Source organism: Pleurodeles waltl, chromosome 8 (assembly GCF_031143425.1).
Source record: "Pleurodeles waltl isolate 20211129_DDA chromosome 8, aPleWal1.hap1.20221129, whole genome shotgun sequence".
Lineage (NCBI taxonomy): Eukaryota > Metazoa > Chordata > Amphibia > Caudata > Salamandridae > Pleurodeles > Pleurodeles waltl.
The window spans coordinates 791,593,333-791,609,102 of NC_090447.1; the positions used below are offsets into that span (position 1 = coordinate 791,593,333).

Consider the following 15,770-nt stretch of genomic DNA (forward strand, 5'->3'; position numbering starts at 1 on the left):
AATAGGGAACACTATTGCAGCAATGACCTTTGACAGAAATGAGTGGACATACTTGAAGTGGGCTATGACCTCATTCAGAAAAGTTTCTGTATTTATCCTTAACCCCTATGTTTATTACTTTTATGTTTATTGAGTGCTCTCATCCCACCCAGTGTCTTCCATTTTCCTAGTTGGGTGTATTTTTCATGGAGCCACAAGCCATCTTATTTCACACAACTGACCATAACTGGTCATTAAAGTAAAGATTACTAAGCAACCACTCAACGCATACGTATGCATAACAAGGGAGAGAGAGCAGAACAGTGCCATATCTTCTGAGATATATCGTTGTTCTCCTCTCTCCCTACACTTGCACCCTTTTGGCAGCCCTGGGCAATGCAGACACCTTTGTTCCACAGTGCAAGGTGTATGTGTTCTCTAAAACATAGGTTTTGTACTGGAATGTGTCTCTTAAGTTACAAAAACTATGTATTAAGGTCTTCCCACTTTGTATGTGTGTTGTACAGTGCAGCAAACATGCAAAGTAGTAAAAACTAGGAGAAATGAAACCATTTCTCCTCATTACGCCTGCCTGAAGGAGGGGTAGGATTGTAGCGCAAACCCCTTTGTACTATTCCTTGTAGACATTGGTTTGCATCAAAACCTATGAGTGGCGCATGGAAATGCCCATACACCACCCAAGAAAACCCCTTGGCAGGAATGCATGCAATGTAGTACATTGCGCTACTTTGGGATACTTTTGGAAATTATTCAACGCAAATCTGGAGATGAGTTTGATAGTAAGGCCCATATTTATACTTTTTTTGCACCGCACTTGCATCATTTTTTGACGCAAAATCGGCGCAAACTTACAAAATACATTTGTATTTTGTAAGTTTGTGCCGATTTTGTGTAAAAAAATTACGCAAATGCGGCGCTAAAAAAGTATAAATATGGGTCTAAATGTCACCCTCACACTTTGCATCCGGTTTGCTTTAAAAAAGTCACACAAACCCCACATTGTTAGTAAATCTGGGCATATTTGCATAGTTCATGTCAATAATTGGCAGATCTGACATTAAATGCATACCCTCTTCTATTAAAAACACTAACTTTTTCAATTACAAACTTGACGATTAAAGTATTAAAATTTGTTTCGCTCCTTAAATGCATTTACAATATTTTTTTGAGTATGCTGGTCTTTTGAAAGTATTCAGACTCAAATCTTTGAATAGGTCCATCTTTCACTTAGAATTTGCAGATCAACACAAATCAATATTACCATAGACTGCCTGCGTTTGAACACTGGGTGGTTTGATATTTGAATAATTGAAAAACAACTGAAAACGTAAAAATCCACAAGGCTTAAGCAATATAATAAGACTTGGGGATGTTTACTAGGAAGGACTAATATTATACAAAAAAAAGTTAAATACATGGGTACAGCGCTCCCTGTGTAGGCAGCATTTTTCATATATTTCCTCAAAGTCAAAAAAGAATAGTCCTAGAGAGAGTCGACAACTGAATGATTAAGGCATTTTTCATTTCTTTAGAAGAGTTTACATAATAACCTACGATTTCCTATTTCAGTGACATTGTGCATATCAATGTTGTGTCAATTTAACACTGCCAGAATGCTATTTACATTACCGTCAGGTTTTACTCAAGCTGCAAACTTTTATCGAACCAGTTAATTCTTTCTTGTGGTTTAAAGAAGAGATTTTTCGCCTTCTCTTGGACGGCTCCATTTTTAGTTTGGTAGAGGGACTCCTAATTCCAGGAAACCTTGTCATCCTTTATATATTTTGTTCCTGAAACGACAAAAGGTAGTTTAAATAGACATTCACTTAATTGATAACATGGAACTTAGTAATTACATCTGGTTTTGAGAACACTAATGATTCTATTGCGGTGAGAAACAGGGACCAAACTTGATGAGTTTTATTTATATTAAACCCTATGATTCTCTAAATCACAGACTTTCCTACCTGCAAATTGCTTTTTAGTATTGACTAAATCCATTTGCAATTCAGTAGGTGTTTACCAAATCGCAAAATGGGTGTAGAAATGCATACCAAATTGTAACTTCAAAGGGGCGTGTTTAGGATGTCCCTTCTAAAGTGTGATTAGGAATGCTATGTATCAATAGTTTGCAACTGCAGTTTTAGTCAGAAGCCATAGATACCATATGGTTCCTTAAAGGAGGTGGTATCCTTTTTGTGAAGAAGAAGGGGTCCACCTGTCATCTGTTCTCTGTTGTGAATGCAAAAAAAGTTTGAGAGTGGGTAGTGGTTCAGCATACCCCTACCAACATTTACAGAAACTTAAAAGAATTCCATTAATGCAGGCATGTTTCCTTTAAGGAAAATGGGGTGCATTTAAACAAGAAAAGTACTTCATTTAAATACTATCACAGACTGCTGAACCCAGCCAGTGATGGCATCCATAGATTGGTTCAAAAAAATCAGAATTGATTCAGAAAAATGTGGTGTGTAATTTACAACCAATGTTTGTGAATGTATTCTTAGTACAGCTAGCCATAAATTCCTAGCAACCTTTTACCTTGTAATGAAATATAATCAGCTACATTTCTATGCTTTCAGAAAAAGGGTCAAATATATGTGAACTCATTGAAATACGCATGTTGGCTATAGCACATGCATGCAGTGTCATAATTTAGAGATTATTATGGGAGCCATTTTGGCCATGTTGGATGCAAGTGAAGGCAATTTTTCATTATTAATTAATTTATTCTTATATTGATATTACCATGTAACATACAAATACACTGTGTGTGTATCTTACACATTTAGATTGACCACAGCTAATATAGGCAACATTTTGGTTGCCATCTTGCTTTTCTAACATACCTTTTTATTCCAAGGCAAGTTGACTCCATGGACGTTATCAGTTCCCATGTGAAATATTTTATTTTATGTAATCCTTGTAAAATGTGCCAATGAGATGCTGCGATGCACCTTCAGAGCACAGCTTGGACCATTGTATCTCATTATTTTACTGATAACTTCAAGATTTAAAGGACGTTTTAGAGTAGGCTCATTGTCTAGTAGCTTGATACAAATAATGAGGGCCTCATTTACATGTAGCTTGCGCCTCCAGTGTTGCACATTTTTTGACACATCAGCGACATTTTCTTTGCTCTATATTTACAAAGTGATGCATCTAGGTAGATGTGTTACTTTTCGTAGGGATGTGTCAGTTTTTTCATGCATCGGAATTGGCTGCATCAGCTAGGTAGGCGTTCCATCAGAAAATCTCCCATAAAATGAACACAGTAGTATTTATGGCATTTAAAAAAAATGATGCATCACCCCCTCTGCACTAGCAATGCACCAAAATTCCTACACCTGAAAAACCCATGCGCAGGAATGACACATTGGCTGTGGCAGAAATCTGATCAGCTGAAGTCACTTCCAATGCTGGAATCTGCAAGGAAATCACATCCCAGGGAAGTGCACACATAGGGTAGGTAACACAGTACATGTCACACTACACTACATCAATGCCTTATGTCACACGTACTTGGGCATAGTGGTACACATAAGTACACTATGCCACTTGTATGCGTGACATACAGGACCAATGTAATAGGGTTCAAGGTGAGTTTTTCACCTTTTCGCATTCTATTACATTGCTCCCCATGCATTAGGCTATGGTCAGTCAAAATTGATGCATCACTTCTATATTTTGATGCATTGCTGTAGTTGTGTCAGTTTTCTATACCAACAACAAAAATGTGCCACTTTTGGGCTGGATGCGTTGCGGCATTCTTCCCAAGGATGTGTCAAACTTTTTGACGCATCCTTGGAACCTTGCTTCATGGAGCGCCATATTGTACATATAGCGCATCCATTGCAAGATAAACTTTTATGATGCAGCGCAAGAAAAACTGGAGCATCACTGCGATAATGCAACAATGTGTCTGTTTGTGTAAATAAGGGCCTAAGGGGCTTATTTACGTGACCTACGCCACCAGTGCATCAATTTTTGTGATGCACTGAGGGTGCAGGCTGCTGATTCATATCTATAAGGCTACCCAAAGCCACTTTGCGTGGCTTTTCATGGCCTTGTAGATATGAAGTAAGGCAAAGCAGTGCAAGTCGCTGCATTGCCTCACTTTATGCCAGGAAGGCGTTTCCATGGGTGTTGAGCGGGTTTTCTGACACAACATACATGGATCTTGATGCATTCCAAGATTTACAAGGTTTTATAAACCTGGAAATGCGTCAAAAGCCTATGGCATCCCAGAGATAGTGTAAGGATGACACAACAGGGAGGAATATCTTTATTTCTCCTCGTTTTTCCACTTTCTATGTGTGCTGAGAAATACAGAACAAATAGAAAGAGGAAAACACCTCTCCAGATTGTTTTTGTGCAGGAAGGTGTCCTTTCCTGCACAAAAAGAAACATCCCCGCAATGCAGGCACCCTTGCAACATGGTGCCTGCATTGGCGCATGGTAGCAATTTGTGCGCCAGCGCAGGGGAAAAGGACAGGAATGCATCATATCTTGTATATATGGTTTGTTCCTGCCCTTTTGTTTTGACACACGGCAGCACAGCAAGAAGGCTTGCAATGCTGCCCTGCATCAAAATGTTATAAATGAGGCCCTGAGTTTGTATTATCTGCTTCTGCCTTAACCTTATTGGCCCTTTGCCTGGAGATTAGGTGTAGGTGTATCAAGTATTAGAGTTGTGTAAGTTAGGCTAATGCAATGTTAAGGATTCTCTTAGAAGCTACTTTCCCCTGACCTGTAGACAGATGCCCTTTCACTCCGTTTTAGAGCAGGTTTATTTCAGATGCAGATTCATTTTTGTTGCAGAACCTTTTTTTTCCTGACTTATAAGCAAAACCTTTCCCTGATTTAGCAGAGTAGGATGTTCCCTTCATGGGAGAACTGATCTTGCTAAATTTTTCTGTATGAGACAACTTTATAATGGTCTTTCTTTGTTTATGAGTCTTTGAATTGCTTTGAATATATTGACTAATATATTAATGTATCGATTATTGATGAAATTGATTTAATTTTGTAACTGCTAATCCTTAAATAAATGTTTATGGTTGAAACTTAACTACCCTCTGTCTTCCTTGTGGAGCCTAATGCGCTTCACATGATTGAAATGTACTGAATTTTGATGTTAGCCTCAGGTGGAACTAAATATTCTTCAGAGAGAGGTTTCTTTTCTTGAATTGGCACCAGAATTTGCATAGAGCAATGCTCTCTAACATAAGGCATCGGCCTAAAAATGTGTAATGCCCCGCCTTCCAAACTGAGCGGCCTTCAGCCCCTTTTTAAGGTGATTGAATTACTCTGGTTCAGAATGTGAAGTCCCTACTGGCTCAGCCCTCAGAAACCCTTAGCCTATCAACAGAAATGACATAATGCAAATATAACAGGTGTCACAATAACCTCAGACAGACACAGGTGAATTATGTAGTGTTAAAGCAAAGGAAAAGCTCGACACTAATTATGATTGACTGTGCAGATGTTCACTTTTTATGCTCGAGGGACACATACAATGAGCGATTTTATTTTTGACAATGAATAGTCATAAGATGCATTTGCAATCAAGAATTTTCAACACAGGAATATTTGAAGTAGGGGGGTTGATTATAATGGGAAGGAGTATCATGCCTAAGTGCAGTTTTCAAGATCTGCCAGGAAGCATCTAACATTCAAAAGATGAAACTATACTGCAGAGTTGAAAAACTAGGGTCTCAACATGCAACGCTACGTGAAAATCTGACGCTTTGCATTACACAAACAGCAGAATTTAGTGAAGCACCACATTTAGTAATCAAGATATATCTTCCAGTACAAATTCCACCATGGACGCATGAACACAATGGTAAATTGCATGATATGTGGAATTTTATAGAAATTACATTCATGTGTAGAAAAATCACATATTTGTTTTTTTTTGTACTTTACTTTCATCTGTTTTCAAATACTACTAGGCTTCTACGCAAAGTCAGATCATGCTACTTTGCGATATTCTAGGTGATTTGTCTAGGCATGGACTAACTTAAGAGGGGCTTGACACTATGAAACACAATGAGCTTTAGAACTAGTTCAGTTATAACTTTCACCCCCAAAAAACCTATGCACAATAGAGTTGATTGAAGCCGCTGTCTGGGCCTCTTTGCATTGTGTAGTGCTGCTTCGCATTGTGCAAAGATCTGTGCAATTAATTAGTATATGTGGGCAGTGTTGGAGTGTGACCTTTAAAAGCAATATTAACATGAAAAGTTTGGAATATATTGTGTAATGAAACTGCATAGAAAATGTGTTAACGTAGAAAATAATGCACACGTTTGAAAAGTGCCCACGGGAGTGGTCACCAATGTATACGAAGACTAATGAAACTTACTAATGATGAATTATGTACTAATGTTTGAATTTGTATTAGCATATCATAATTAGAGTTATGTATTAGGGTTTTGCTAAGTTAATTACTAGGCCTTAGTTTAGCGAGGGTCGGGGCCTAGCTGCCTGGTCTCATATTAACTGTGTTTTTCCTAACGTGCAATGTGCTGCTTTCCTGAAGGACACAAAACTGTACTTTTCCAGAAGCTAGAGATATGTGTGTGTGTAGCCGTAGTAAATTCTTTCTCATGGGACTCCACTTGCTCAAGGAGACATTCTTGCCAAATGCAACAGTGTAATTCTTAACAGGTGCAAGGCTGCATAGACTAGGAGAAGACAATGGGACTACTGACTGGAGCGTAAAGTGTAACTTTTCTTACCTGACATTCCAACCGATAAAGACATCAATTAAAGGAGCCAATCAACTGCATGAGAACTGTGTTTTGTGGAAAATTGTAGTAAGGTGCGTGGAGAATTATTGGACAGAGATAATGATGCACCAAAAATGATCCAATAGGGAATTAAGGGCTAGTTCGACAGTTTTGATATAACTGCATGACCCAAGGAGAAATCAGGCATTTTACCAGACATTCCACTTGAAGCTATACCTTGCCATTTGAGACTTTGCTGTTTATTCTTCTGATACTTTAACCATCCTCAACCCATTCCTTAACTGATATTTATTTCTCCTCCTTATGAGGGAAAAGTCTTATTCTTAGCTATGCCATACTGAGACTTTGCCCTGTCCTATCCTTGCTGATGGTGAATCGACTGATGTCCTGAGGACGAAGACTGACGCTGATTGCTGATTTGTTGGAGGGGTAACTATCTGATGAAAATTGTAATTGTCTGTTTGCCTTTTCTTTCTAGGTACCAACTGCTCTTTTGATAGAGGCCATAGTTAGAGGTTTTTCCAAATTTGTGTTTGCTAAATTGTTCTGCATGAAGCCCAACATGCCGATGCTAATTCGAGGTTAGTTAAGGTGTTCACCAAAATCTGATGCAAATAGACAAATGACTGAATTCTTGCTTTGTTGAATCACGTATCACTGCAACTTGCTAAACTGTTTCTTACTAATGGAATGTTAATGCTGGACGTATATGCTCTATACTTTGATTAATTGTGTTTTAATTATAAGTTTGAAGAGTTACTAATGAGATTGATTGCTAATAAGATTAACAGGTATGATATTAGATTGTAACAAATATTCTAACTCTTAACTAAATTGGTGTGGTTATTCATGACTGAAAGGTAATGGTGTGTTCACTTTATTGATTCTTGTTGAATATTATTGATTCGTTTATTGAATAGTTACTACGAATATTGATTGGGATATTGAAATATCGATTTGTGATGCCAGAAAGATACCTCGTACTGGGAAGTCTCCGAACGTGGTCAAAAGGTTCATCGTCTAGGCGTGTCTCCTTTTTTTGGTAGCAAAGGATGGTTTGGCCCTTTGGGGCCCCAGGACAAGGGATCACTGTTTGATAGAATTGATGGTTCAAGAGATCTGGTAGAAATTGATGAGCGTAGTTTGGAAGTAAGCAAGGTGTATCGGCAAATTGGGTTTCGGGAAAATTGTTCTTTTAAATGATGCTAATTGGAGATATTATGTGCCCCTAAGTCCCGAAGACTTTCCCAGAATCTCGGAGCCTGCCGAAGTGAGATTGGTATGTTCTCAGCGTTCTAGTGATAGTGTGAGTGAAATAGGGTTTGCGCTTGCACTGCTTATGCATACCGCAGGTGAATTGTGTGGGTTGTGAGAATTTTAGGCCAAATGATGATGTTTTAGTAGGAGTGTGCGTACTCCGCAGTATGAGAGTAGGGAAGTCGGCGAACTTCATGTGAGTGTGGCGCTTTGTGCTAAAAAATTGTCCACGTGGTTGTTGGTGATGTATGGACCCTGCGTGGTCTAAGACTCCAGAGTATATTGATAAGTGTATGAGACACTTGGTTTATGTTGAAATTTGCACGGTTTAATAGGTCAATCGGGCGTGGTTGACGAGTCGAGTTTGAGTCAATGTGAGTGAATGAAAACTTCAATGGAGATTTGGTGAGATCTAAAGTACAGTAGGACAACCCATTGACAAGTCAAAAGTAGAATTTGCAGGTCAAATTTGCTTGCGATTGCGGGATCTGAGAAGGTGAGAGTAGCGGCTGAGTCTAAGCAAAATCTCTGTAAAGTTCTGAAGCGATTGTGTTACCCTTTCCTGTAGTAAACCGGCAAATTGAGTTTTTGTTGGTGCTTGCAATATATTGCATTAGTTTTGTGTGAACAGAGAGTGAAGAAGACAAGGCGCAGGACTTTGTCAGCCGCAGTGTGTCTGAGTGTGACGTCATTGGAGCCGCGCTGGGATAGGTCGGTTAGTAAGAAGGGTCGCGCACGGATTGGCAGCCGTCAGTGAGAGGCAATTGGTTGAGAAGGTAGGCGAAGAGAGTTCTGGGAATTAAAGTCACTTCCTGATTCGATTGTGAACAAATTAAAAGATGCAAAAATGAAAATGTTCAAGGCTTTATAGAGCGCTTTGAGGGGAGATACATATATTACCTCGAGTGCAGGGGAGGTTACACTGCCAGAAGATACACCGGCTTATGCTGTGATGGAGGAGAGAGGTGTTGCACCATGTCTTTGGCTAAAGCAATGGTGCAAAGCTACAGAGAAATAAGGATGTTTGGCGTTCCCGGAGCACGGAACGATCAATATAAGGATTTTGGAAAATTTGCAGAGGGTACTAAATGAGCTAAAGCCACCTCTGAGACCAGCACAGTTTGAGGCGCTAGCAATTTGGGAACTGATGGCAATACGACAGCAGCAACAGAAATTTGGGAGGAGAATGAGGAAAGCAGAAAAGACACTAACGGAGTCTAGGTGGGATAGTGCACAGAGAGTTTGGAGGAGAGAAACAATAGATGGAATTAGGATGTTTCCAGCAATAGCTCAAGATGGTGAAGACAAAGGGGGGAAAGCTACTTGTAAGATTGACAAAAGCTCTTCTAAAGACAAAGAGGCAAAGAGGCCCTGGTCAGAGATGGATGACTCAGACGATGATGAGTTCCTTAATCAGTTACTGAATGACCGACCACCGCCATATGCAATAGATGACAATAGACCGAGTACTAGTACATGTCTTGCAGGTCCGACTCAAGAGAAGGTGACGGCGAATCTGATACAGGTTACTCCTGTCTCCAGACCAGTTCCAGGGCAGAGTAGTATTAGTATGTCCACTGCTCCAGAGATGCAACCTCAGTTACAGCCACCACAGGTTCACAGACTTTACCCTGATGTCCCAATACTAGAGACTACCACAAATTTGATGGTGCCATCCGATCCGACATATACGAGACCAAAGCTGATTCAGACTGATTCAACTCCACCTTTACTGCCCCAGGTGCAGCAACAGGTGATTCCAAATTACACTTCGGTCACAGGACCGCAGTCAGCCATGGCACCAGCAATGAACCAGAATATGGGAGTTCATGCTCCACAGGTTTTGGGAAATAGGCAGATGCCAGCTGCAATATCCTTGCCCATTACAGTTGGTCCACCGGTACCATTGTATGCACAGGCAAAACCTACTGTATGCGATCAGGGAATAATGACCCAAGAGATGACAAGAGGAGGGTTCGTAGGGAGCTCTCAAGGGATGACTCCAGTGGAACCGACATTCAAAAGATCTAGGTCTTTATTAGACTTCAGTCTGATTGGGCCTCCTCTAGATGCTATCAGACAATCAGGTTTGGGACTGCTGACTCCGCAGATCTCAAGTACAAACATACTGCAAACACTAATAGTGCAGGCTGGGAATATCTCCTTACAGGGTTTAACTGCGCAACAGCTGAACGATTGGTTAGACAAGTTGAATTTACCCCAGACTACTCCTGCAGTAGCAGGGAGGTCAGAAGGAGAAGAATATCTGAATTTTGTGAGGTTGGGCATGGAGGCAAATTAACTAGTTGAAGGAAGCATGGGAGTGAACAGGCTAGAATCATACATGGAAGCAGAATTGAGATACTTGTGTCCAAAAATAACCAAAGAAGTGAGCAGGGTGCACCAAAGGTTGGCAAATTTGGCAAACAAATATGGAATAGACTTAAAAAATACCAAAAAGCTGAAGAGGAGTTACAGGTTAGACTTTGAGCCTAAGGATTATGAGCACATGAGGTCTACAGGGATGAAGGCGCACCTTAAAGAAATACTGCAGAGTGCACAGGTTTGGGGAGCCTTAGAGAAGTGGGAAGGTAGATGAGCGAAGAAAAGAGACAAGAGTCTCCTGAGATGATGAGACACTACTAAAAGGTGATTGAGTTCTTGAAACAGAGAGTTTCGCTGCAGAATGTTGATTGGTAAAAGATTGACTGGACAGCACAGGAACCCAAAGAGTTGATACATGCCTATTATGAGAGGTTGCATTCAAGAACTACAGCGTTCCATTCAAGAACTACAGCGGTACAGAGGTTGTTGAAGCGAAGGACATGAATCACCTTGTGTTCAGATTTGTTGAAGGGTTGAAACCTGAGATTAGTCAGATGATTAAGAATCACTTGATCTGTTGGCAAGCAAAGCCGATTGATGAGGTGTTGCAGTATGCGAAATACTGAAGTGACGAGATTGAGTTGAAGCAGAGGAAGCTGAAGAAGAAAGCAATGGTAGTGAGGAGTGCAGGCTTGCAGCGTCCCTAGAGGTAGATCAGAAAGGGCCCTATGTTCAGGGGAAAGTTACGGGTCACAAGGTTTCATTCTTGGTTGACACAGGCGCTACACGCTCTACGGTCAGAAGAGCAGAGGTTCCGAAATTGCCTCTTTCGGGACGTACCGTCAAGGTAGTAGGAGTGGCGAATCACTCCTGACTAACCCGATCACAGATCCGGTTCAGGTTGAGCTTGGCACTTTTCAGGGATTGCACAGGTTTGTGGTTTTCGATCCGAGTCCCGTGTCCCTACTGGGAAGAGACTTACTATGCAAGACAAGGTGTTCAATCACCTGTTTCAGTGAGGGGGTTGAGGTTCAGATAAACAGTGACAATGAAGGAGATGAGAAGCAGATTTCAGAGCCTGAAACGGAGACCACAGATGAGGACTATCCTCTGACTAACTTCTTCCCAATGTTCACAGTGACTGATCTACCAGCAGACTTGCAGGGAATAGTCCAAGAGAAAGTGTGGGACTTGACAGGGAAAGAAATAGGACTGGTAAAAGGAGTAGAGCCAGTTAAAGTCAGTGTGAAGCCAAATGCTGTGTTTCCCGAGGTACCGCAGTACCACATGGCGCAAGATGTCCTTATAAAGGTGGCACAGTTAATTGCAGACTGAAGCAGGGAATCTTGAAGGAAGTGATGAGCAGCCCATGTAATTCACCAATAATGGGGCTGAGAAAGCCTTGTGGGAATGTTCACATTGTCCAAGACTGGAGAAAGATTAAGGACATAGGGGTGAAATGTTACCCAGTGGTGCCAAATCCAGCTGTGATTATGTGTTCCAGGTTCCATGTGATGCAGAGTGTTTCACAGTAATTGATTTGCCCCAAGCGTTCTTTTCTGTACCTCTTCACGAGGACAGCCAATTTCTTTTCAGTTTCAAATTCCTGGATAAGGTTTACAATTGGTGCCGAATTCCTCAATGGTTTTCGGAATCACCTTCCATCTTCAATAAGATACTGAAGAAAGATTTGGAGTAATTAGAATTGCCTTTCCAATCGACTCTAGTGCAGTACATTGATGGTCTGTTAATCGCATCCAAAACAAGGAATGAGTGCAAGTATGACTCGATTGCCTTGCTGAACCATTTGGGAAAGAACGGGGGGGCACAAGGTGTCTCCAAAGAAGTTGCAATATTGTCAGAAAGAGGTGAAATACTTGGGTCATCAAATTGAGAAGGGGGCGAAGAAGTTATCCAGGGAGAGGGTGACTGCCCTGTTACAGATGAATCCCCCAACGACACGGAGAGATGTTAGGATGTTTCTGGGAATGGTGGGCTACTGTCGTCAGTGGATCCCAAATTTCTCAGTCATCTCCAAGCCAATGGTGAGACTGATGGTTAAGGATGGGCCAGGTGTTATAGTGTTTTCAGAGAAGGAAATGAAGCCGTTTACTGAGCTAAGGGAGAGCATGTGCAGGGCTCCAGCTTTAGGTATGCCTGACTACACAAAGCCTTTTGTTCAGTTTTGTCATGAACGTGATGCATGTTCTTTGTCTGTCCTGACACAGGTCCATGGAGGTGTAAACCGACCAGTAGCACATTTTTCAGCTACTTTGGACCCAGTTACAGCAGCCTTACCTGGTTGTCTGCGTGCAGTAGCAGCAGTTGGTCAAAGCCTCACACAGTGTGAAGGCATAGGGATGGAACATCCTTTAATAGTCATGATCCCTCACTCAGTTGAGATCCTGTTAACCCGTACCAAAAGGCAACACATGACAAATGCAAGACTGATGAAATATGAAACGATTATATTGGGGTCACCAAATCTAAAGTTGAAAAGATGTACAGTGTTGAGCCCAGCAACTTTGCTTCCAAATGAATACATAGAAGTTGAAGATGTCGAAGATGTAGAACATGATTGTCTTGAGGTACCAGAAATGAGCACCAAGCCGAGGCCTGATATTAAAGATACCCAATTGGAAGAAAATGACCAAATTATCTTTGTCGATGGCTCCTGTTTAAGAGACTCAGTAGGAGTGCTGAGAGCCGAATACGCTGTATATACGATCTCTGGTATCCTGGAAGCCTCTTGGCTTGAAAGAGTATATTCTGTTCATGTGGCTGAATTGGTTGCTCTTCCTAGAGCTTGCCATGCTTCTGTCCAGCTGAGAGTGACTATCTATACTGATAGCAGATACAGATTTGGAATTGTCCATGATTTTAGCCAACTATGGTCGCAGAGGGGTTTCTTGACCTCTTCTGGTTCACTAGTGAAAAATATTGAAAGAATTAAGGAGTTGTTGCACGCGATTCAGTTACCTCATGAAATTGCCATGGTGAAATGCAGGGCTCATTTGAAATCGCAAGACTTAGTGTCAATGGGAAATGGATATGTGGATCAAGTCGCAAGGTTTTGTGCATTGAACTGTATATCGTTTAAAGATCAGTGGGAATTGTTACCTGAAACTGAAAATGAGACATGCACAGGTTATACCTTAAGGGTGATTGACACGTTGGAAGAATTGAGATTGTTGCAGGGACGTGCCAGTAAAGATGAGAAGCGTTCTTGGGTTAGGATGCAATGTGTACAAAGACCAGATGACTTGTGGGTCTCAGATGAGGGGAAAATGGTTTTGCCGAACAGTCTCCTGACACAATTTGTGAGGTTTTACCATCATCAAGCATATATTTGAGAGGGATGCCATGATCAGGTTGTTCAAAATTGACTGGTTTAACCCGAAGTTCAGACAAGCTGCAGAAGCGATTTGTCACAGGTGCACCATCTGTCAACAGATGAATGCAGGGAAAGAGAGAGTGGTGAATTTGAGCCACATTGGGAGAGCAGGCGGTCCATTTAGCAGAATGCAATTGGATTTTATTGAGATGCCTGTGTGTGGCGGTTCGAGATACATGTTGGTGATTGTGTGTATCTTTAGTCACTGGATTGAAGCATACCCTACACGTAGGAATCACAGTCTTACAGTAGCGAAGCTGCTGCTTAGGGAATTGATACCACGTTTCGGGTTTCCGATCTCTGTAGAATCAGACAGGGGAAGTCACTTCAACAACGAGGTGGTTAAGCTATTGTGTGCAGCATTGAACATTAAACAGAAGTAGCATTGCAGTTATCGCCCTGAAGCATCAGGACTAGTGGAGCAGATGAATGGTACACTGAAGTTGAGAATGGCAAAAATGTGTGCAGCCACGAATTTGAAATGGCCCGATGCGTTGCCTTTGGTGCTAATGTCAATGAGAAATACACCTAATAAGAAAACAGGACTATATCCTCATGAAATTCTCATTGGCCGAGCTATGAGACTGCCCGCAGTGCCTGCAAATGCTCTTGTGAATATCACAGATGATATGGTGTTGGACTACTGCAAGGGTCTGGTTGACGTGGTCTGCTCTTTTTCTCACCAGGTGGAAGCTACCACCCTGCCACTGATAAATGATCCAGGGCACAATCTGAAAGCTGGTGACTGGGTTTTCATCAAGAAACATGTAAGGAAGTCGCGTTTGGAGCCACGTAGGAAGGGGCCATATCAAGTAATACTAACAAATACTACTGCTGTGAAGTGTGCGAGAATTCCGAACTGGATCCATGCCAGTCACACGAAAAAGGTGACGTGTCCAACTGATTAGGAAGTTGAGTTGTTGAAAGTACCAACAACAGAGAAGGAAGTCTCAGGGTTAGAGAGTGATCTAAGGGGAACTGAGACAGAAGGAGAGCCCGTTGAGGACAGCTTGGTCACTCCAGTAGGAGGCGAAGGAGAAAAGACCCAGAGGGGTGACGGTGAGCCTATCTCAAATGAGGCACCAGGAGAGCCAAGTCAGAAGGAGGTTCTCGCAGAAGCAGACGAATATGGAAATGAAATAGAGTCCCTGACAGACCCAGAAGGCGAAGGAGTTGAGGCGGAAGAGAGTCAGTCAGAGTGTCCAGACTCCTCCTGAGCAAATTGCAGGTCCATCAAGAGAAAACATCATAGAGTCAGAGGAGGGTGAAGGGTTGCCACAAGAAAGATCAAAGACCAGAGAGACGCTGAAAGGAGATAAGTGGCCGGAATTGCAAGTGAAGAAAGGGAAAGTGGTCGTCTTAGATGCAATAGAGGAAGATGTTGATACAACAAGGAGAGAAGATCTGAGTGAAGGAGAGTTGCAAGGTGATCGCAAGTTGAAGAGAAAAAGAGTAGCAAACAGAAGGTACGCAGGTCCTGAATGGGCGTATGCAACGCCAGCTGAATGGCAACAAGAGTTCTTGGCGCTCTGCTTTGATCGAGAAGTCCCAGGTCAGTACTTTGGCACCTGAGTCTGGCCAAAGAGACTGAGTTGACCTAAGAATTGAATTAAAGAAGAAAAGTTGAGAAAAGAGACTGATAACTTACTGGATGTGACACTGTTAACCTGAATTTACTTTTGAAACACGATTTTGACAAGCTGCTAACCTGAATTGACAAGGATCATGGGAATGAATGTGAAATTGCTGAAGAAAGACTTTGGCTTGCTTTAACTTTGCTGGAAAAAAAAATGAGTTTTAACTGTCCTCTGTTGGTTGTTGTTTGAACTAATCATCCTTCACTTTCTGATTCTTTACAGATCATGGCTAACACTAGAGATGATAATAGGGGAAGTAGGCGTTGTAAATGTTTGGGTGTTGGTTTGGGTGTCGTGTGTGTAATGTTCATCATAGTTGTGATTGTTGGTCTGCCGTTAGTGGGTAAGAGTGGAACTAACAATGCTACAATTTCTGAGACCGCCACTGCACTAACAGCT

General features: G+C 41.5%; 1 protein-coding gene across 13 annotated transcripts in view; it reads right to left on the minus strand.

Moving 5' to 3' along the window:
* HTR1F (5-hydroxytryptamine receptor 1F) overlaps positions 1 to 15,770 on the minus strand; it is a 2,610,837-nt gene that overhangs the window by 346,308 nt on the left and 2,248,759 nt on the right. For all 13 annotated transcript variants that reach the window (XM_069205051.1, XM_069205044.1, XM_069205047.1 and 10 more), the window contains one exon: positions 1,630 to 1,790. The gene's annotated coding sequence lies outside the window, so the exon portion shown is untranslated. The remainder of the gene's footprint in view (positions 1 to 1,629; positions 1,791 to 15,770) is intronic.